Raw genomic sequence first — 21,651 nt, 5'->3', positions numbered from 1 at the left:
ATTAATATAGTGTATTTGTCATGATACAATTTATCACTTGTAAGCTGTACCTTCTCACAAGTATAATAACCATATGGATCCAAAGTATAAAGGAGCAGAATACATTTGCCAGTCTACAGAACCACACTTTTGGTAAAAAAATTCCATGAAAATTCCTGTACCAAAGGTATTGATTTTCTCTGTCTTTGATTATCCTTTATTTTTTCAAAACATGCACTACTACATCTCAGAGAAGGAGTTTCAAATATATCTCTGTACAAGCATGCACAGGTATCTGAGGACACTGGGAAAATATTGCAATACTTAAATGCAGCAAGATGCCATCTTGATAGCCAAAATTAGATCTTCATTTAGTATAAATCCAGGTATAAATAGCAATAGCTCTGCTGGGTTTTGTGATCTACAGCAATAAAGTGTCTATCACAGAGCAGATTGGTATAATATAATTAAAATACTGAAGATAATCTGACTGGGTTAATGAAAAGAGAAATGAATAACACTGAATGGTTTTGGTGTCTTGGATGAGTTTGCTTTTAATTAGATTGATACTAATTTGACATAATTATCCTGTATACAGTTAGCATCAAAAAAGAGCCCTGAGCAGAAACTGGCACTTGAACAATAACTTTTTGCTAATGAGGAAAGAGAAATGGATACCATGCACTGTGTGTGCAGTTTAACAGAATACCACAGCAACTGTATCAAGTTATTTTCAAATAAGCATTCACCAAGTGTGTTACGGCCACACACATTCTTGTATGGGCATTTTGCACTGTTCAACCTAGTGTTCTGTTACTGAGTTAGAAAAGTCTTCAATATTAAATCACTGAAAGATTAACTTTAGATATTAACCAGACAAAATAAAACCAAAAGACCCATCATGTGTCTATTTATCCTTTTTTAATTTTCATTCAATCCCAGACTGGTTTGGATTGGAAAGGACATTAAGATCATCCAGTTCCAAGGCTCTGCCATGGGGCAGGGACACCACCTGCTAGATCAGGTTCCTCCAAGCCCCTGTGTCCAACCTGGCCTTGAGCACTGCCAGGGATGGGGCAGCCACATCTTCTCTGGGCACCCTGTGCCAGCGCCTCAGCACCCTCACAGGGAAGAACTTCTGCCTTAGATCTAACCTGAACTTCCCCTGTTTCAGTTTGAACCCATCACCCCTTGTCCTATCACTACAGTCCCTAATGAAGAGTCCCTCTCCAGCATCCTTGTAGCCCCCTTCAGATCCTGGAAGCTGCTCTGCGGTCTCCACCCAGCTTCCTCTTCTCCAGGCTGAACAGCCCCAACTTTCTCAGCCTGTCTTTGTATGGGAGGTGCTCCAGTCCCCTGATCATCCATGTGGCCTCCTCTGGACCTGCTCCAACAGCTCCATGTCCTTCTTATGCTGAGGACACCAGCAGTGCGCACAGTGCTGCAAGTGGGGTATCATGAGAATAGAGTAGAGGGGCAGGATCATCTCCTTTGACCTGCTGGTCACACTGTTTTTGATGCAGCCCAGGATAAACTAAACTGGGAAGAGAGGGAAATGAATGCCTCGTAAGTATGTACAATGTAGTTTAAAAACTAGGTTGTGAAAGTTATATTCTGGTTAAGAGCACAGTGTGTTTTATGTCAGGTACTTTATACTGAATAGGACAATTTCAAAACTCCCTAATGGAGCAGGATCAAGCATTAGCTGTATAAATTCCATATAAAGATATTTATATTTCTGTTCATAAAGCAAAGAAACCTTTGAATAATATAGAGAAAATGTATTAGAATTACAAAGGTGTTTCAGTGTGTGCTTAGCTGATACATAACCCCCATATGTAACTCAGGAAAGTTGTTTTATAGTGCCTTCCTGAGTAAGGATGGCTTTACAAGGCCACAGATTGAGTTGTGGTTGATTTCCACCCTGGGTATTAAGTTTGTTTGTCAGGAATTCCTTGGCTTCTCTGGCCACATTCAAAACGAATTCATTTCTTCTTTAAAGTAATTGGTTTGCATATTTATGTAGAAATTGCCATATCTCCTCCCAAGAATATCTCCCCAGTAGAAGAGGCTGAAGTGATTGCGTTATTGATCGTGACAAAAAGGAAAAGGCAAATTGTCTCATTTTAGAAACATAGCTTATAAGTTCCCGAGCTGGAGGTCTAGGCTTTCTGTGAGCAATCAAAACCATGAAACTCCTTCAGAGAGCACGTAGAGCTTGACTCCAGCTGGGTGCAAACTAATGTTTCCCAGAGAACTGTCTCTCTCTGTCCTGATTGCATGTGGGAGTCAGAAACGTTCAACTTTGCAAGGAAAGCTTGATGCTGTTCTTTTGCTGTATCACATTCTGCTTTTACATGGTATGTTTCTAACTAAAATCTCTATTTAGACTAATATAAGTCTCTTTGAAGCCTAATGATAGATATGTAGTGGTTTTTACATTTCAGGCAGGTTTGATGCTATTTGCTGTTCAAATGGAAATAAAGGTGCTCCCTACACAGGGCTCTCACTGTCAAATAAAAGTGATATTAAGTAGCTTTGGTATGTGCCCATCTGGGAGCGTCTTTCTTACTGAGTTACTTTTGCAGTGAGCAGAGGAACCATACAGTGGTGGGGTTAGCGCTGTACATGGCTCAGCAATTTCCTTACTGCCCTCAGACTTGCTGGGTCTGGGCTGCAACAAGGAATCTTCTCCCCTTTCTTCTTTGAGCTTTTATCATTTCATCTTGTTCTGCAAAGGGAAAAAGAACCCCCAGGTATTAGGGTTTAGTTCATGGAGATTTGATCACACCAGATACAAATCAATGCAATTGGAACAGTGTGGACATAGCTGGGAAAGGTTTCTTCTTGTGCAAGGTCACTTCTAGTCCTCAAATGGACTAAATGGCAGACCAGCAAGTTGTGTTCAGTGGCTTGGTCAGCATGTGCTTGCAGAGTAGCCTGTGACATTAAGTGAATACTTTGTTAGTGATCATTCTGTATGTTTCTAGCCATCAGAAAGGCAAATGTCTAACCTAAGCTGGATGTTCAGAATTCCTCAGTCATCAGTGAAGTGATAATGGAACAGATCCTAGAACAGATCCTCCTGAAAGGTTTACCGAAACATATGGTTGACAGGGAGGTTGATGGGGCTTTGGTCTAATGGAAGGTGTCACTGCCTGTGGCAGGAGGGTCGGAACTAGATGATTTATGAGGTCTGTTCCAACCTAAACCATTCTATCATTCTATGATTCTATGGTTCTATAATTTTTACGATTCTGTGTATCTCTTTGAGCCTTTCATTTTAGGGGAGAAGCACTCTGCCAACATGCCTTTCTTCCCTGACCATACAGTGGGGCTAGATGAATTGATTTAGATTAAATGCCCGAGTTAGATGTTGAATAATGCTTGCTTTACATGGTGTCTCAATTTTTAGCAGTTCAATCAATTATGTAAATTGGAGACTTTGTGCTCTTTGTCTTCACTTGTTTCAGATTTTGCATTAGTTAACTGTCTGGGCCCTTTTAATCTCTCCTCTACAACGCTGAAACTCGAGAAATTAAGTATGACGTTTAATTTCTATGGGGACATGAAGTTATGTGTATGTATATTTGCTTAAAGAAGAGGGAATCGATATGAAAGACTGAGCATTACCTTGTGAAGCCTAGGGAGTCCTGCAGTCCTGTTCCACTGATTTGATTTTGTGAGTACTGGGAATCCCTGTGCGTTTTCCAGTGATTAAGCCTTGACGTTAAACCATGATTTCCTAATTCTGTTCAGTGGTGCCCATTAAAAGAAACAATATATTTTACATAAAAATTTTGTTTCAGCGCAATAGAGAAGAGTTAAAACTTAATTTTGAATACTTTGTAACGATTATTCAAAATTTGGTTTATTTAGTTTGCATTCATATCTACCAGTTTAAAAAAAACAAATCTTGCTTTCAATCTTACCCAGAGTAGTTACCAGCTTGTTGTATTTCTCTGGTGTGAGACTAGCATCTGCTGGTAAGCTTCATGCAGAAGCTGAACCACAGAACAACCACCTTCTTTTTTGGTTTAGGTATCCTACAGCTGACAGGGTTTAGTTCATTAACTTGCAGAGGTAACCACTACTTCCTATAGAGATTACGGTTTGGGGTGGGGGGGAGTGTCTAGTGTGGAGCAGCTCTCTCCTGCTTCAGATTCAATGGGTAAAGAAATGTCTTTGAGTTAATGGAGTGTGATTTTAAATTGATCGCTGATTTTTTGCGCTGTAGTTCAACAACAGTTTGCCTTCAGGTTTAGCCAGGATGCAATTATTCACTGAAAATATCCTCCCAACAGGTGCAATAGGGCTTGAAAATGCCAAAGTTATTCAGTGGATGGTCTGACATTTGCAGAGTGCCTGTGCCCAGTGATTATATCTAATGTGTGTCTCTTGGTTCAAGGGGCAGTTGATCTCACATCTGAGAAACAGATATGGAATACTGCAACTTGAAAACATCTGGTTTTATTCGTTGACTGTCAGCACAGCCTATGGTGGCCAGCTCGGAGGAGTCTCACATTGTTAGACACGTAGGAGTGCTGTCTTAGGCACAGTTTTGGTCATTTTGTAAATCCTACTTAACATACTCGTCTGCATCTTTAAAGATTGTAACACTTCTAAAAGTGGTTCAAGATCCACAAATGTAATGGTGGCATTTGGGGAATCACAGGTGACGACAAAATTAATGTGGTTCTGCGGAAGTGTTCTGAGCAGCGTGGATTATGGCATGAGTTCTCTGTTAAGATCTATAGCTTTGTATTTTCTAGGTCTGGGTACATCCATTTCTGTGTTAAGAGCTGTGGTCCTTCCAATGAAATGTATGCAGTGATGAAAACCGGAGAGAAGATTCCGATTTTGTGCCTGCTTTTACCGTGCACGAGAGTGTCTAAAAATACTTGACTTTGCCATTGGAAAATAGCTGCAGACGAGGTAATTGCCTTGGCATCCACTGCCACACTCTGGCCATAAGGAGGCATTACCGTGAGCAATGGTTCCTTGCCAAAGAATTCCCAGTGTTGGGGGTTTTCCATTTTCAGCTAAGTTTCAATTTTCCAGTGATTTTAAACCTCTTAAATATTGTTTCAGCCTTAATTCTAGTTCGGAAGGTAGGGTGTTTGCTTGGAAAATATGAAATGTGCTTATGATAAAGGGCCCCAGGGCAGTGTTATGAAGTGAACTCCTTTCTCATTTTAGTGCTTATTTATAAGGGGAATATATATACTTATATTTGCCTTGCAAAGAAATATGCTCACTGCGATTTGTGATTTACACTGATATAGAATTCTTACTCAGGAGCTTCTTAAAGAAAAACCCTTGTGATTCTTAGGCATTTCACTAAAGATTGGCAAAATTCTTATGTGATTATGACTGCAGTGTTAGGTGCACTTTTAAAAATAAAGATCAAGCTAAATTTGATGCTAGGAGGTGATAATTTTTAAAAAGAAATAAAGATTATAATATCTATTGAAGTGAATACATCATGAATAAATCATGGGCTGAGGAGGTTTTCAACAGGTACATGTTTCACAAAAATAACTTTGGCTGACAATTGTTTCCTTTGGAATCTGTCTCAGAGACTTGAGCATCCGTATTTGCTGCTGACTTCATTCATATGGACAGGACATCAGTTAAATAGACTTTGTAAGCTTTCCTTTTGCCAAGATCTTTCCCCCTCTCCATCCTGCCCCATAAGAAGTTATGCAAAGAAGGTAAAATTGGGGCTGAAGGGCAAAATATCATAAAGGTGCATGAGAGAGAGCAAGTTAGGTGCCTGGCTCTGGGGTTAGAAGCCATATCTTGAATCTGGGTGTCTAGGCTCCCTACATCATGGTGAAAGGACTTTATGTGCTTCAGTTTAAGCTATGAGAATGTATAAGTTTTATACCAGAGAGGGACTCTTCATCAGGGACTGTAGCGATAGGACAAGGGGTGATGGGTTCAAACTGAAACAGGGAAATTCAGGTTAGATCTAAGGAAGAAGTTCTTCCCTGTGAGGGTGCTGAGGCATTGGCAGAGGGTGCCCAGAGAAGTGGCGACTGTTCCATCCCTGGCAGTGTTCAAGGCCAGTCTGGGCAGAGCCTTGGGTGACATGGTCTAGTGTGAGGCGCCTATGCCCATGACAGGGGGTTGGAACTGGATGATCTTAAGGTCCTTTCCAACCCAAACCATTCTGTGATTCTATATTGGGTGCCACCCTGAGGTTGAGAATGTCACATGCATATTGCAGTGCCTGTTTCCAAAACAACAATGCTAATTTCTTGACTGACTGCTTTGAAACATAATAGTTGCCTAATACTATAAATTTGAAAATATTCAAATGGATTTCTGCTTCCTGTTGGAATTTTCTTTCTTCTTTCAGAGGATGGCTGTGCAGTCATTGGTTCAAGACTGGTGTTGGAAGTCTGTGGTAGAGAGGCTCTACAAAGACAACCTGTGCTCTGAAACAAAAGCTTAATACCTGCTTTTCTTGGTGGAGGTGGGGAGGGGCCTACTGGGTGGTGCTGGCTGAAGATGCTTTGGATCATACTCCTGGCAGTGAAGGCTCTGATGTCTGACAGAATCTTGCTTCAGGAGTCCGTGTGGATCTAGAGCTCAGCTCCTTTTCCTGGCAGTGTTTGTCTGTAGTAAATTATCGAGGTGAAAGAATAAAAGCAATGATCCAGGATAAGAAGACCAGTTTTCATTTATCAGAAAGACCTACAGCTGTGTTCATGCTCCTCATTAGCTTAATTTCTGGTTTCAGGAAAGGAATTGGATATCTGGGAGAAAGAGAAAAGGTTTATCTTGGAGTTTTAGGCAGCTTTCCAGAGGTACAGTGAAAAGTATTGATGGGGAGAGATCTCCAACTCCAGCCCCTGTGTTGTCAAGGGAGTCCCTGAGATCACCAGGCTTCACTTCGCCTCAGAAAGACATAAGGATATAAAAATGTTAGTTAAAAGTCTTTTTTTTCTTAGCTATCCAAGGCTTGAGTATTCATAAATTAATGTTAAAGCTACTTTGCACAGACACCTTTGGCATTAATCAACTGACACAATCCCAGATTGGATGATTTCACAGGCTGCAGAGGTGTTTTGGATTAGTATTTGTCCTGTGTGCTCTGCTGATAACTTGTTTGGACAAAGAATCTGCCCAGTAGGTTCAGCTTCTGCAGTTCTTGAACATCTGTTTAACTTGAAATGAGGATGTGAGCAATAATAAGCTAATAATGTAGGTTAATCATGGGCAAGAGAATAAAATTCAGAGTGCTTATGTTTTCATGTAAGATTTAATGTTTCTTTCTGGGAGAATGAACCTTATGGTTCAGTAGCAAATACCTGCTTCACTCAAAACAGCCTTTAATTTACCTTAGCATATGTCACAAATAAAATAGATGAAAATTACACTGAAAGAAAAAAGACCCCCTTATCTGTATCAGGATCCCAATCAGGACTTCTCACTATCCTAATTCACTGAAGTGAAATTTTACGTAATGATGTAGAAAAGGAAGATTTAAGAAATAGCTTTTTCATAAAGAAACCAGCATGTTACTTTATGGTCCAATGAGCCTGTGCTGTGCCTTGTAAGCTTTTAATAAGCTGTGAAAACACATTGGGATTACTGTAAAACATCCTTTCCTCTTTCAAGGTACTTGAAGAAGAGACTGATTTGCACCATGATGTGGCTTTCAATTCTAGTAAATTTAATTAAAAAAACTAAAAAATCAGGGTACAGATTTTCTTTTCCTAAACCATGTGTGATGGGCAAGTTTTCTCTTTACTGCTTCTTACAGGTGGTGCATTCAAGATTCAGATCAATGTGAGTTTGTTCAAAGTTTCTGGAAGGGAACAATATCTTGGATATAATATTTTTTCCTTAGTTATAGAGGCATAAAATGGTTTGGGTTGGAAAGTCCAGTTTCAACCCCCTGCCATGGGCAGGGACACCTTCCACTAGACCAGGTTGCTCCAGGCCCCATCCAGCCTGGCTTTGAACACTGCCAGGGATGGGGCAGCCACAGCTTCTCTGGTCAACCTGTGCCAGTGCCTCACCACCCTCACAGTAAAGAACTTCCCCCTTATATACAACCTGAACTTCCCCTCTTTCAGTTTAAACCCATTTCCCCTTGTTCTATTGCTGCACTTGCTGATGAAGTTTTTGCAGGTGTTTTCTTACATGTTTGTTTTGTTGGGGTTTCTTTTCCTGGTGTCTGTGTTTTTGGAGATGATCCAAATCACGATTAGGTTTCATCTGCTCACTTCTGTTTACTTGGGTGTCTGGAGATGTTTCGCTGTTTGGACTGCCTTAGTTTTTCATATGCATTCAGTGTAAATCAACCTCTTGATGTTGTAATTAGTATTTAATTGAATGCCTTGCTTGTCAAAGAAGGTGGAGACTTGTCATATAGTGTTTGAATAGCAAGGTAAAAGGGATGACAGTGCCTAAGTCCTGCTCACTTGTATGCAAAGTTCTGAATGGCTCGCATAATCTTAGTCTTGAAACTTTTAATAGCTCTTAAATATATTAGCTTTCTAACATCCTGCAATTCCAGCAGATTTGCAGGATGCTTTCACAGCAGGCATAGAATCTGTCCAAAATCCAAGCTCTTCAGACTAGTTAGACCCCAAATAAGCTTTAAACAGGAAAATCAAGCAGTTCAGTACTGCCAGTCTCATTTGTATCGTTGCAAAGCTTTCTTGCTAAGCAAATGACAGCCTCAGTATGCCTTTGCCTTGCAACCCTGGTGGTTCTCTGTCACTACTGAATTTGAGGTTTATCTCATGAACCCAAACACATTGCTGCTGATTTGCAACCAGAAACATAGAATCATAGAATAGTTAGGGTTGGAAAGGACCTTAAGATCATCAATTTCCAACCCCCCTGCTGAAAGGGGATTTCCTGGCTTTGTTTTCTGCATGTAGGATGGTTGCTGTAATGAAGGAACAAGATCTAGCTGTTTTTCTGGTCCAGGCACTTAAGAGATATCCATTGTAATGGAAATGCTCAATGTCCAGTGGTTAGTGGAGGAGTGCTGGAAATGCTGGAGGAAACCAACATTGTTCCAGCTTTCTTTGCTTCTTACATTATGTTTGTGATGATCTATATTCCTTAAAAATAAGAACTTTGTGAAAATAAGTTCTCAAGTAACCTGTAACCTCATTTAACCTTTACAGAATCAGACACAGTGAAGGACCAAAGGGCTCTTAACGTTTAGGGAAGGGCTGAGGCAGCCAGTCAGGGCTCTGTTCTGAAACCTGGAACCCTGGGATTCATAGGTGTGTTCTGTCGCTGCTCGCATGCAGTTGTTACTGCTGAATGAGGCAGGATTTCTTTACGCATAGATGACATGTTACACACATCAACATATGATGCTTTTCTGTGTTCAGTATATGCAGTACTTGGAGAAAGATACTGCTTACACTTGCTATCACACATGAAACATCGCAACTTCAAGCTTTAGTATTTGCTTATGAAGTCCATGGGAGATTGGCTATTTAGTATAAAAAAGAAGTAGAAGTTTAAAATAAATCCCCAAATTGGGAAGGAGAATTCAGAGAAGCAAGAAAATTCTGATTTAACTCATACATACATGCAGTGCCCATGGCAGGGGGGTTGGAACTGGATGATCTTAAGGTCCTTTCCAACCCTAACTATTCTATGGTTCTATGATTCTATGTTTAATGAACTAAAGGAAAAGAAGCATAAAAGGCTAATAGTGGTGCCGCACATTTCTTTATATATCTCTGATGGATTCCTTACAAACTGTAGTGAAACCAGATTATTCATATCTAGAATTATCTTTGAATCAAAATCTAAAATGTTAATGTCAGGAACATTGGAAAAGAGGGGGAAAATGCTATAAATGATCTTCAGTAGATGGAAGCTGGGATATTTTACCGAGAAGCTTATTTGTGCTGTCTTACCCTATGCTAGTCATCTGCTTTTGGAGGTTTTGTCTTGGTCTAGCTGAACCTTTCACCATGTCTATTTTCAGTTTCCATCATTTCTATTCATCTTGTATATCCATTTCTCAGCTTTAACCACTGCAGTAACCCCATTGGATCAATGTTTGTGCATGGGTAAGTTTTCAGAGGATCAAGGTGGCACTTAAGAGAATGACTTGTTTAGAATTTAAAGGCAACATTCAGATTACAAAAGCGAACAATATGATACACTTTTACTGTTTTTGAGGCTGCAAACCGAGCTACAGTGGTATTATTATATAATTTAATCTGAAGAAAATGCTAGATATAGTTGTAAAGTAATGGGATCCTTGCATATTATTGCCTGGACTGTTACACATGAAACTGTTGAGACCAAAGATTAATTATTTGCAGCACAGGCTCTTAAGTTATTAAAAACTGAGATAAGCTGAAGCCAAATCTGTTCCATTGCACTTCTAAATGTAGATAACTATCACTATGAGCAGAACTTGGTTCCCCTATTTTTCTTTGTATAGCTATAAATAGGAAATATGATTTCATCCATTTATAAATGAAGACCTTCATTACTCATTTGTGGTTTGTTATACACACAAGCTAAATCTGTCCTTTCATATGACGCAGAATAAAGATCCCTGTCAGCTGTAATTGCTGTATGTGGAAGACAAGTGCGACATTACTTTTCCCTAGTGGAGTAAATGTTTCCTGTGTTTAATATCATAAGATTTTATTTCCCTGTGACCTAATCAATAATGCTGCCATTCCGTTCTCATTCTGCACTGTTGACAGGTTGAAATCCCAAAGAACTTACTCCTTATTGTGAGTATTGTTTATTGCACACATAGAAATGCCAAATGAACTGATGCTAACTGGGAGAAGAGCTGAGATTCTTATCAGTAGAGGCACAAGGAACTGTGAGGGACATGAAGGCCAGCTCTGGTCAGCCACTGGTAATTGCACAATAGAGCTTTAATCAAGAAGGATCCAGAGAATATCCCATCTTCATGTCCTGACATAATGCAGCTATAGAATACTTTGCATCCAGCAATAAAAAATAATAGCCACTTGAAATGTGCCAGAGGAAGAGAACAAGGGAGATCATATTTCAATAGCATTTTAAAGGAAATTGGAGACTTCAGGTACCAAGTGTGGTGGTTGTGTCAAGCCTGAGATTGTGAGCCTGACCTGTCAGCTAAGCCTCTGGCATATCTACCTTCTTAAATCCTGTCTCTGGCTGCATGTGATCTCCAGAGAAAAGCCTCTTCCCACTCCCTCAAAAAACTAGGAATAATACATGAAAGGGAGATTATAGGGAGGGATCTTTCCTGAATTCTGCAGGAAACTGAAAAGCACAGCATTAACATATTCTAAATACTGTACAAAATGATCAGTTTTGTCTTGGATCCTCTGGGCAAGGTAAAAAGAAAATGCTTTTAAAAGGAAAAAGCAAGTCCTATATTTGATGCAGATCTCCTGGGGAAAAGCAGTACTTTGGGATCTAGATAAATATTACTGGAACCACACTGTTTCCAAAAAGGGTTGCTGAAAGTTAATTAAATGCTTACATTTGGAGTGAAGTCTTTGGTGAAAATCTGTGACTTCCTAATGTTGTCCTTCATGGAATAATGACTTCAGAGGTTTTCTGCATCTACAGTCATCAAATGAGCCAACTCTTATGAAACTGAGCTGTGTTAGAGGGCTTCTTGGACCCAGTATTGAGCATCATCACTATTCTCTTATGTTTTCTATCAATGTGTTTTCCTCCTGCTAGCAGCTTCATTCTGGCATCTGTGTTAATAATCCTTAGAGGCAAAAAATAGTGCTTTATCTTCCTTTTCATCTCTATAGTCTGTACACCTTGTCTAAAATGAGCTGCATTGAGAAGTGCTGGAAGAAAAGGGGGAGAATTACCATTGCTTTTCCCTAACTCTAAGATTGAAACCATTTCTCTTTATGCTGTTCCTTCCAAAGGCAAGTAGTGAGACATTTTCCTCTGCTGTCCTGTGGATATTCATTTAAATAAAATCTGTAGTTCTGCTTTCTGGTGACAAGTTTTGCTTTTCCCAAGGTAATTCAGAATATTCTGTTTTCTTTCTGAGGAAGTTTGTGGAAATGAAAAACTTGCTCATTTACCAATAGGCCTGATTCAGACCAGTGCCGTTTGGCTGCTGGTCTGCAAATGTTTGTGCAACAGAAAACTCGATTTTGGGCATGGTAATAGAAATGGAAAATGAATTTTTGCAAATATTGCTATAAGGATCCAGATTCTCACATTTACTGTGCAAAACATCATTCTGCACATGCTTGGTACGTGACATAAAGTGTCCGGCTTAACAAGTATCAGAAAGTCGTCTGACTTTCCCTATACTAGTCACGTTCAGCTCTTTGATTAAACAACATACAACAGGGTTTAATACTTTGCTAGCTCTTTGTCCACAAGATGTCAGTGTGGATTCTTAAGTCACTTCTGCTGTTAGTCTCTGCCTTACAACATTGATGGAAATAATGGTGACAAACTTGGGCAACCCCTTCAACAGACATTTCCTTAGATGCTGAAAGGGTTGTTCATCATGTAAGAATCCCGTTATTGACCTGGATCTCATCTTTGCCATTTAAACTGGCGTTTGGATCAGACTGGTGTTTCTAATCCATCCTTGGAGGAGAAGTACTGAGCTTTGGGTGTGTATGTTGAGCAGCAGAGATCAGTGTAACTGGGCTGACAACAAACACTCACAGGAAAGTGGGTTCAAGCAGTACAAGACATTGCTGATGGTATCCAGTCTGGAGCAGAAACAAGATGATAATGGCATGGGGCTGTAAAAGATAACTAAAACTGCTCAGAGACAAGGCTTGTTAGGCTGGGATCATTGCAGTGTTAATGTAGCATAAGGGTTTTTTTTAGCCTGAACTAATATTTTTGCATTGGCTTGCATAGCATCTTGTGAGTACTAACATGTAGTTGAGTTTAATTAGTTATCTCTGTCTAACTGATGTTGTTTGGCAATTGGTGCTGCATATTCATCTCCTTCTGTTTGAAGCCTATTAAGCTTGGTGATTTTAGTTCAGGTTGTTTACTGTGTCTTGCTATATATATATATATATCCCTATAGTAGAGGAAGGAGCCAGCAGAATTTGGTACGTTTTCGATGCCCAAATAGCTGTTACTTAAATCCCCCTGAATTTCATCTGAATTGCCAGCTTCTGCTGAGGAGAATTCAATTGACCTTAATACTAGGGATATGTAGCACATGAGAGGCATTTAATCAAGTCTCACACACCACTGCTTTGAAAGCCTGCTTGAAAACTCTGAAGAGATCCTGATAAACATTTTATTACAATGCATTTTTAATCATCATAGTCTACTTTATGCAGCTACATATAGGACCCATTTGCAACTTTTGTTTTTGCTTTAGATAAATGAACGAAGGTGAATTGCTTTAGTAGACTATAGATAATATTCTTGAAGTGAGAGTTGAAGAGAAACAATGGCTTTGAACCAAAATTATGATAGATCTCCAGCAAACATTTTCTAGCTGCATGCATAGAGAGAGTGTGAGTGATGTGTCTTGTGTAGCACAATGTGGTTTTATTTCAAGTATGTGTCTCAGGGTAAGGCAGACAGCAGGGAATCTGCATCTCTCAAAGCCAAAGCTGCTTTATCTAGGCAATCAAAATATTTTAAATGTATCCTTTGCCTGTCATAAGGAAGATGACGATTTTTTCCAGAAACATGGAGGTGAAATAATGCAATAAAAATGTTGAGAAAGAATTCAGGTTGTAAATGTAAATATGTGTTTCAGTTGTGTTTCATAAACCTCATTTTTCTTGTACTATTGCAGTACATCCGGGTGAACCAATGTGTTCTTTAGTCTGATTTTTAATATCACACCTTTCTGTGTAATTGCAATTCTGGTCATCCTTAACTGTAGCTTGCTGTATTAGTGGATAAGCTGTCAAGCAGAGGTGTGAGAGTCTGAAAAACACTGTGTGTTTCCCATGTTTATTACACTCTGAAAAGCTGCACTCTTGCTTAAAATAAGATGATGAGACATTAGATCCAGGTACTTGTAGAGTAAAATTGTTTGGAAATGTTAGGATCGCATACCAATGTTCACAGCTAATGATCTCACTCCTTAAAGTTTTATGGTTCTCCAGCTATTCATTATGTGTGTGGCATGTTCTCAGTATTTGTGTTAGCAGAAGCCTTCTCTCATATTCCCTTTGTCAGAGATGTTTGGAGTAGATGTGATGGAAAGTTCTCAATTTGGGAACATATGCAGGTGTTCTTGTGGGTCCCTCTGACTCAGATGAAACCAGAATGGTCTGGGATTTCAGCCCGTGCAAACATCTTTTGTTTCATGCAAACACTATGGAAGGAAATATCATGTGTAGGATAGAATTCTTGCAGTACCATGAGTTCTGCTTACTCAGCTGAATAATTAGTCTGTCTTTGCTATAGATTCAGGCTTTGGTGCTGAACACTCGCTTTTTGCTGTTTTGAAACAAGATTCCAATTCATGAAAATGTGATTCTGATGACAACTGATGGTCCTTTATTACATAGATAAATCTACTGCCTTTGTCAGGTGTATGTGTATGTATATGTGTACATACTGCCTTTGGTTCTTCTTTATCTATTTTTTTTTAGTGTATGTTAGCAAGTAGGATTCTCCCATCATTAAAACCTTTGTAGATTTCAGGTTTGTAAAGAACATTGTAAAGAACAATGGCAGTTTGGAGAAGTAACCTTCAGCTTCTACAATATATAGGAATATTTTTTTAAGATGTTGCTATCAACAGTAGCCAACTTGACTGTCACATGTTGATAGATGTTAGGAGGAGGTAACTGACAGATATACCCCATACCTTTAACCTCATCACAGTATTTTGACGTTGCTTCAGTGAGATTTTGTCTTATTCCTGATTGAAGGAATTGCTGAAGAAGCTAATGCCTTGCTGGTTGCTTCCTTGCATCTGAGCTTGCAGACCAGTAGCTGAAGAAGCTTTTATGACCTGCATAAGGGCAAAGTGACCCCTCTTAATAGGTATGGAATTAACAATAAAGATGCTACTCTGACTAGAGAACCTCTCAATACAGGTGACCATACTTTAAGACAGTGAAATGACCATGTTTAAGCAATATTAAAGCGTCCTATGTTTTCCATCTGGTCTCTTAAGGAAACGTAGTTAAGTCTTTTGTCATTCTCGTAATTTCTCCTTAAAATTATGAGTGCTTTGGACACTTTGAACAAAATTTGAAGGGTGAAGAACACCTACAGGACAGTTAAATTCCTGCAAGCTCTGCAGAAGTTGTGAGGAGAAAGAGTCAAATTGCTCCCCTCATGGAGAAAAAGGCAAGTGGTATCTCATAGAATGGCAACCCAGAGGGCACGAGCAGGATATTTCTGGAGTGAGTTGCTGACAGCTTCCTGACACAGGTGAGCAAGGAGCTGATGACAGCCTTATAAACATACACATGCTCTAAAGATAAAACCAGTTTTGTCAGTGTTGTCTAAACAAACTCTGTAGCATTATTTCAAGGTGCCATCTAGGAGAAGAATACATCACACTGAACTTATTCATCATTTTGTTCCACTGAGATTTTAATACAATGCTTTCTAATTATATGTATTTCTTGGTGTCTTGTTCGGCTAGAAACTTGATGCTATGATGGAGATATGGTCTTATCTGAGAAGAAAGGGGAGGGTGTTCTTGTCATTACAGTGTTGCCCAGAGATAGAGTAAATTTGGGGTTAATTCCAGTGTTTTTCTTAAGCTTCCTGTATGACCATTGGCAGATTGTTTGCATGAAAATTACTGTAATGTCAGAGCTGAAGTAGTACCAAATGCTTCTAACTTGCTTCTCCTGCTAATTTATGTGATCTGTATTCTCAAGCTGAGGTAAAATTCTTCTATACTGTTAGCTGTCTTCCAGATATTTAGATTATGTTTGCTTCGTGGGTTGACTCTTAATGCGTGTTTTTATCATGTGTATGCTCAACAGCACCACTGTCTGGATAGGGAATTTTAATAGCAGTAACTGAACATAAAAACTCACCCTAAGAACTTGAAGAGGGTAAATTGGAATGAGACATTCAGTAATATCACCAAGTTATACACCTCTCCTGATCTAATTATAGAGATGCTGTGCCTACGCAAACAGTTAATGCATTAGTAAGGATTGACTTAATTTATTAAAAGGTGCTGCAGAAGACTTCTGAATCACTATTACCTTTCTCTGAACAACAAAAAAAACAGGTCCTTGTTCGATCCACGCAGCTTTGGGACCAAATTAACAGATGCCAGTAAGCCTGTTGGGAGGGTTTATATAAATCAGTGCAACCCAAAACAAAATCCATAAAATAACCCTCAAGTAATTGGTTAATCCTTGTTATTCCCTACTGTCTGGGCCGGGAGTTTAATCAGGCTTCTCAAGAGACCACTACAGTATTTGTCTCTGAAAATCACTGTCATTGACATTGTGTTATTGGAGTAATAATATGCCTGTTGCTGCTGTAAATGACTATTTAATAGCAAAAAATTGGTCCAGTTTCTGAGAGATCAATGAGAAGTAGTTTATCTTTTGTCACAGGGGAATTTATGATTATGCCTTAATCTTATTATAGCTCTCAAGAAAATCAAATGAAGTCTTATTATAGCAGTGCAGTTCCACAGAGATAGTGTAGTTTAAGGTTTTGTTGCCATGTCCATTATAAATCTTTTATTCCAAGGAGGTGTAACTCAGCCATATTCATTGGCTCTGAGGTAAAGCTTAGCAAATTATCGCTATGGGAGATTATTTCCAAATACCGTTCCAACAACGTAATGTTTTAGTGTGTGAAGAATAAGATTGAGCAGAATATAACTTTACCAGTGGCAGATATCTATATTTAGTTTTCTGTTCATTAAAAACAGGAAAGTAAAAAAATCTGTTTCTCTTTCTACAATTGCTGAGAAGACGTGTTCGGGATAGCTGAACTCAGAGCATCTTTGAGCACCTAAAAATACAGGAGTAATCCTGGTCCCATTGAAGCCTGCTGAAGATGTCCCATTTACTTCAGAGGGGTAGAGATTTGAAGAAGAATAATTAAATGCTCACTCAGAAACAGATTTTCTTTTACATTCTTAGTCCAGCTGAGAATTTTCCTCATGATTTCACTTTCATTCTTACTTGTGCCAGCAGTATAAAGTGTCAGTTGAATGTAATTCGCTTGGTGAGGATGGATTGCCTACAAGCAGAATCTTGGCCAATCCCACTGAATTCACCAGCAAACGTTCTGTTGATTTCAACATCCAGAAAAAAAGGGGTTAAGGACTTCTAGTGCAATGATGACCAGTAATCATTATAAGGAAGGTGTTTTCCAACCCGTTTTGTACTCTTTTGTAACCTCTCTGATACTCCATTATTTTGTTCATGAAACATCATATGAAACAGTCAAGAGCCTTAAGAGAAAGCAATATATTTGAGTTAAATTGCTTTTCCCATCACTGGAGGAACGTGTATATTGTACTTGACAAACTCCTATCAACTTGCTGCTCATCATCTTGTAATTCACAGGATGGGTACAGACTTTTTATTTGTTCTAGTGTTTATCTGGAAGTGGGAAATGACAAGTCTGTAATTCTAGTGTAAAAACTTCATCTTTTTGATCTTTGATGTTGTTCTTGTAGATTTTCAAAGATACCTGGTAGCATTATCCCTTTTAGATCATTCTACTTCAAAGGAAGGGTAAAAAGTGAAATAGGGAGAACAGGGAAAATAAGAGCACTTTTTTCATATTTTTAGTCCTTTTTAAAATTCTCACTGAAGAAGTAAATGAAAGTGGGTTTGTGTTTTGTTTGGGGAGATTTAACACTATTGCTGTTCATCCTTACTGGCTTGGTATATCCTTGCAATTTGATCAAGGTTTATTGGCCCTCATAAACTTGGGCAGCAGAGGACTATGGAAGAAAAGATTGTTTCCCCACAGAATTTTCGGTCTAAGTTGACCTCCTCCTACTTATTCTGATGGATAAATCAATCCATTCACCCTCGGTGAGTTTTGACTTTGATCTGTGGCTGTAGCCAGTATTAGGCTAAAATCAGAATGAGCTTGTGGAGTAGTTAGTGTTGTAAATCTGACATCCACAATATGTGTATTTCAAAGATTTCACTTCAGCTGAACCGAAGTGTGGCCCTGGCTCTGGAATGATGAGATGTGCAGTTTCATCTGAAATTAATCTAGTTCACATGCTCTGGGGCTACACTGTGACACAAACCAAAGCACACTAAGAAAGGGGGAATTAGGGATTTCCTTTAGCAGTGCAGTTCTTGCACTAAAGGACTATGTATTTCCTAAGGATACTCACTTAATTGTGCATAATGACTTGGCTGGTATCCTTAATGTTAAAAGACATCTAACTTTAAGGAGTTCATAGTCAGTTCAATAGTCACTTATGCATCTCACCACCGTTAGTCTTGGGTTTTCAGTAAGCCATGAAGGAACATGTAGGTGCTTTGACAGGAACATAGATCTACATAGATTCTGTATCTTCCTTCTTAAGGTTGAAAAGCTGCAATACAGTTGTTTTCTCTATTTTTGATATGCCTTGCCAAAGCTTACGGTGTGGCCTATGTTACAGATAAATCTGAGGAGTCCACAGTGTGGCACAAAGTCCACCACCTTCTAGAACTATAAAGCTTTTGTGATCATTTCAATTGCTCTGACTGTAGTTAAATGAGTCTTGCTGTGTGTAAAATAATGAGGACTATGCTAAGGAGAATGTGTATAGATGTACATTTATAAGTTGGGGTTTTTCATCTTTGACTGTGCCTTTACAAGTGCCTTGTAGTAGCACAGTAAGGAATGAGGAAAGAGCATTTTTAAACTATTCAGCTAACTAAACATCTTCAAATTGGTGGTTTTCTTTGCTGTTTGGGGGGGCGGTGGGGTGGGGTGTTGAATGTAATGGTGTAGGGTACAAGGAGGGTTGTTTTTTTTTTTTTATAGTAGTTTTCTGCCAAAGCAGAGGAAAACTCAAATCTTTTCAGTCCATGCTGTGATATCAGTGATAGGAAGGATACAGGGTGAAGGCTGTATGTACTCTTCTCCTCTTGCCTGCCAAGCTTTTCAGGGGCATCAAGATGCTGCCATTGTAAAAGTAGTCACAGCTATTGCATGGCAAGAGATTAGCAACTCCAAAGTTATTCTAGATGCCAGATTAACATAGCCATTATTTAGGTCACATATAATGAGGCCCCGCTATGCATTTAGAAGACATCTAAGGTGCTGGGGCAGTGAACTGGGACTTGACACATCTGCTCCTGCCTGTTGCATCAACCCTTGCAGTGAGGTCATAGCGTGGGGCTCCTTGTCACTTTATGCAGACACAGATGGTGTTTGCAGATGTCCATCTATCTGCAGACCTGAGCTCTATTCCTCTCGGAGAACTTGCAAGCTGGATTCATCTTCAAGGCACTCTGTGCCATCTTCCTCATTTCTGCCTACCCCAGCCTACTGTGTAGGTTTTTCTCCCACACGAGCACATTCTCCAAGGGAAGACCATCTGCTGCTCTCTCAGATGGCTTCCCACCCTATTGAAACGCTGCTAAGAAAGATGGATGGATCAACCTCCTCTTTTGTTCAGCATATTGTTTTGAATAATGATAATTTACAATTCACCCACAACGTGCTGTGAGCAGACAAGTAGAGCAATTCCATTCATATGTCACAGCCCACAAGGACATTATAGAAAAGGGGGGTGCTGGTCTCCACACCTCTCTTAGAACTGCACATGCAGCTTTGGTGCAAAATCAGGCATGATCAGACCTCCCAAAAGTAAGGCAAGCCTGTCTGAGGGGTCTGTGACTAAATGCCACGTGATGGAATATCAACATGCAATCTGTTGTTCAAAGGAATTTGCATCCCGGAAGAGCTCTATTCATGTGAGTGAGTGTCTGATTAGCTACTCCCTGCCACTTCTTACTGAGCTCCTTCAGCTTTAAGCAAAGACAGCCATATCCTTTAGAAAGTCCAGGGGAAAACACATTTTCATTATATTATGGTTATTTCCAACTGAATGGCTTCAGCATCACTTGTTGACTGCTAGGCTGCTAAAGCATCTCAAAGAATTCAGAAGTTAATGTGTTTTAAAGTGACGTTTTGTGAGCTAGAATGAAGGTGAAAGGAAGGATGAATTAAGGTGGATTCTTAGCTTCTTAATGGCAAGTATTTCCTTAATCAATGAAAAAGATTGCTTTAAAATACGTTCTGTAATTGTTCTCCAATTCCTCCAAGTCTCTATTACGTTACTGAGTGGAACGTAAACTGCATTCATTGAACATTACTTGCTGCTCTGGAAGACAATGATTTTGTCCATAATATCCATTGATTACATGCTTTAAAGTTGTTTTGAATTGGCTTAAAATTATCTTTATACTAATGAAGATGACATTAGACAGGGTTGCAATAAACATTTAAATTCAGGGAGCTTTTTAATAATGAAATCCAGGCTCAGCTGAAGAGCATATTTCTTACCATTAGTTGTCAAGGGGATCAAAGCAGATTTGAATTCAGATATCTAATTTAGGTGACTGAACAGAAATGGGACAGTTTCAGTCTGGAGAGTCTTGAGCATACAAAGGAGTGGATGGGTAGGAAAGATGTAGGTGCTCCATAGCAATGAGGCTGAGATAAGCATTTCTCAGATGTGTTTTTACACTCGTTCTTCTTATACTTTGCTTTCTTCCTAAGGCGTTAAAGGAGTGATGTTAGAAGCGCACAGTATCAAGGTGTGCTGGTTAGATGCTGATGTGAGAATGTTGTTTAATTTGTGGTTGATGCCCTGCTGCTCATTTGGAAAACATACAGTTTACACTAGCAAGATCATTGAATGTTATAAGCTGAAAGAAGTTAGAAAGATATTAATATCTTTATTTTTCCTGATTTAGGGTGCTTCTGGATCCTCTTTTCTCACAACTTAGAAGTGAAAGAAAGCACTGAGAAACCTATTTACTTTCTAGGGATTGGAGTGTGATTCGCTAATTCAGTGATGAGTAGTTTCTTCAGCAGATGTGCTAGAAATGTGCTCACCAGATAAAGGAATTACTTATGAGTGTAGGTTGTTGAGCTGTGAGAAACAGAGGGGTTCGTGGCCCATTTCCACCCTCATGGAACTGTGCAGAGATAACTGGCTAGCTTGTTTAACTCAAAAGCATGGCAGTGTCCCAGGTTTGGTCAGGTTAGTGCTGTATATCACAGTGAAACAGCCCAGCATCATCAGAAAGATCTAGTTCCATTTGGGAAACATTTACCATGTAAGAATTTTACTAGTCCTCTCAGTTATTACCAGAACAATCAGAAAAGTAGTTGTTTGCTTTCAAAAGGATCTTCCATCACACATGTGTACTAAGCTCACACATTATGCCTTAGTAGGGAGAATACTTAGGTTTGCTTGCTCTGAATGTATGATTCCTTGCAAGATCTTCATATTGCTTTTGTCAACTCTGTCAGTAAGTTATTGTTGAATATAATGTTGGGTCTTTGCGATGTTACTCCTATTTATCAAGTTGCCATGCATGGTTAGTATTGAGACAGGATGGAGATTTTTCCATGGGTGGAATTCCACAGGTCAGGAAATTCATGCCACTCCTACAGACTTTAAAAACCTTTCAACAAGTGCAGAGTATTTCAAGAGCAGAAGGGACTGAGCAGACATCTCAGTTTGTTGGTCATACACTTTCACATATTTGCTTCACTGATACTACTGTT

General features: G+C 39.3%; 1 protein-coding gene and 1 long non-coding RNA gene across 2 annotated transcripts in view; both read left to right on the top strand.

The window, feature by feature from the left end:
- Positions 1–665, top strand: part of LOC134167124 (uncharacterized) — a 43,342-nt gene extending 42,677 nt beyond the window's left edge. The window contains exon 3 of the long non-coding RNA XR_009966093.1: positions 578–665. This is a non-coding gene — a long non-coding RNA (uncharacterized LOC134167124). The remainder of the gene's footprint in view (positions 1–577) is intronic.
- Positions 666–989: 324 nt separating this feature from the next.
- The window catches only part of CCDC201 (coiled-coil domain containing 201), a 385,512-nt gene continuing 364,850 nt past the window's right edge, over positions 990–21,651 (top strand). The window contains exon 1 of the mRNA XM_062625405.1: positions 990–1,003. The gene's annotated coding sequence lies outside the window, so the exon portion shown is untranslated. The remainder of the gene's footprint in view (positions 1,004–21,651) is intronic.

The sequence above is a fragment of the Pezoporus occidentalis genome, unplaced genomic scaffold (genome assembly GCF_034315485.1).
Source record: "Pezoporus occidentalis ecotype Australia unplaced genomic scaffold, CSIRO_AGI_Poc_V1 ctg28, whole genome shotgun sequence".
In the NCBI taxonomy this organism is placed as follows: Eukaryota; Metazoa; Chordata; class Aves; order Psittaciformes; family Psittacidae; genus Pezoporus; species Pezoporus occidentalis.
This window is presented reverse-complemented; position numbering and strand designations above follow the sequence as displayed.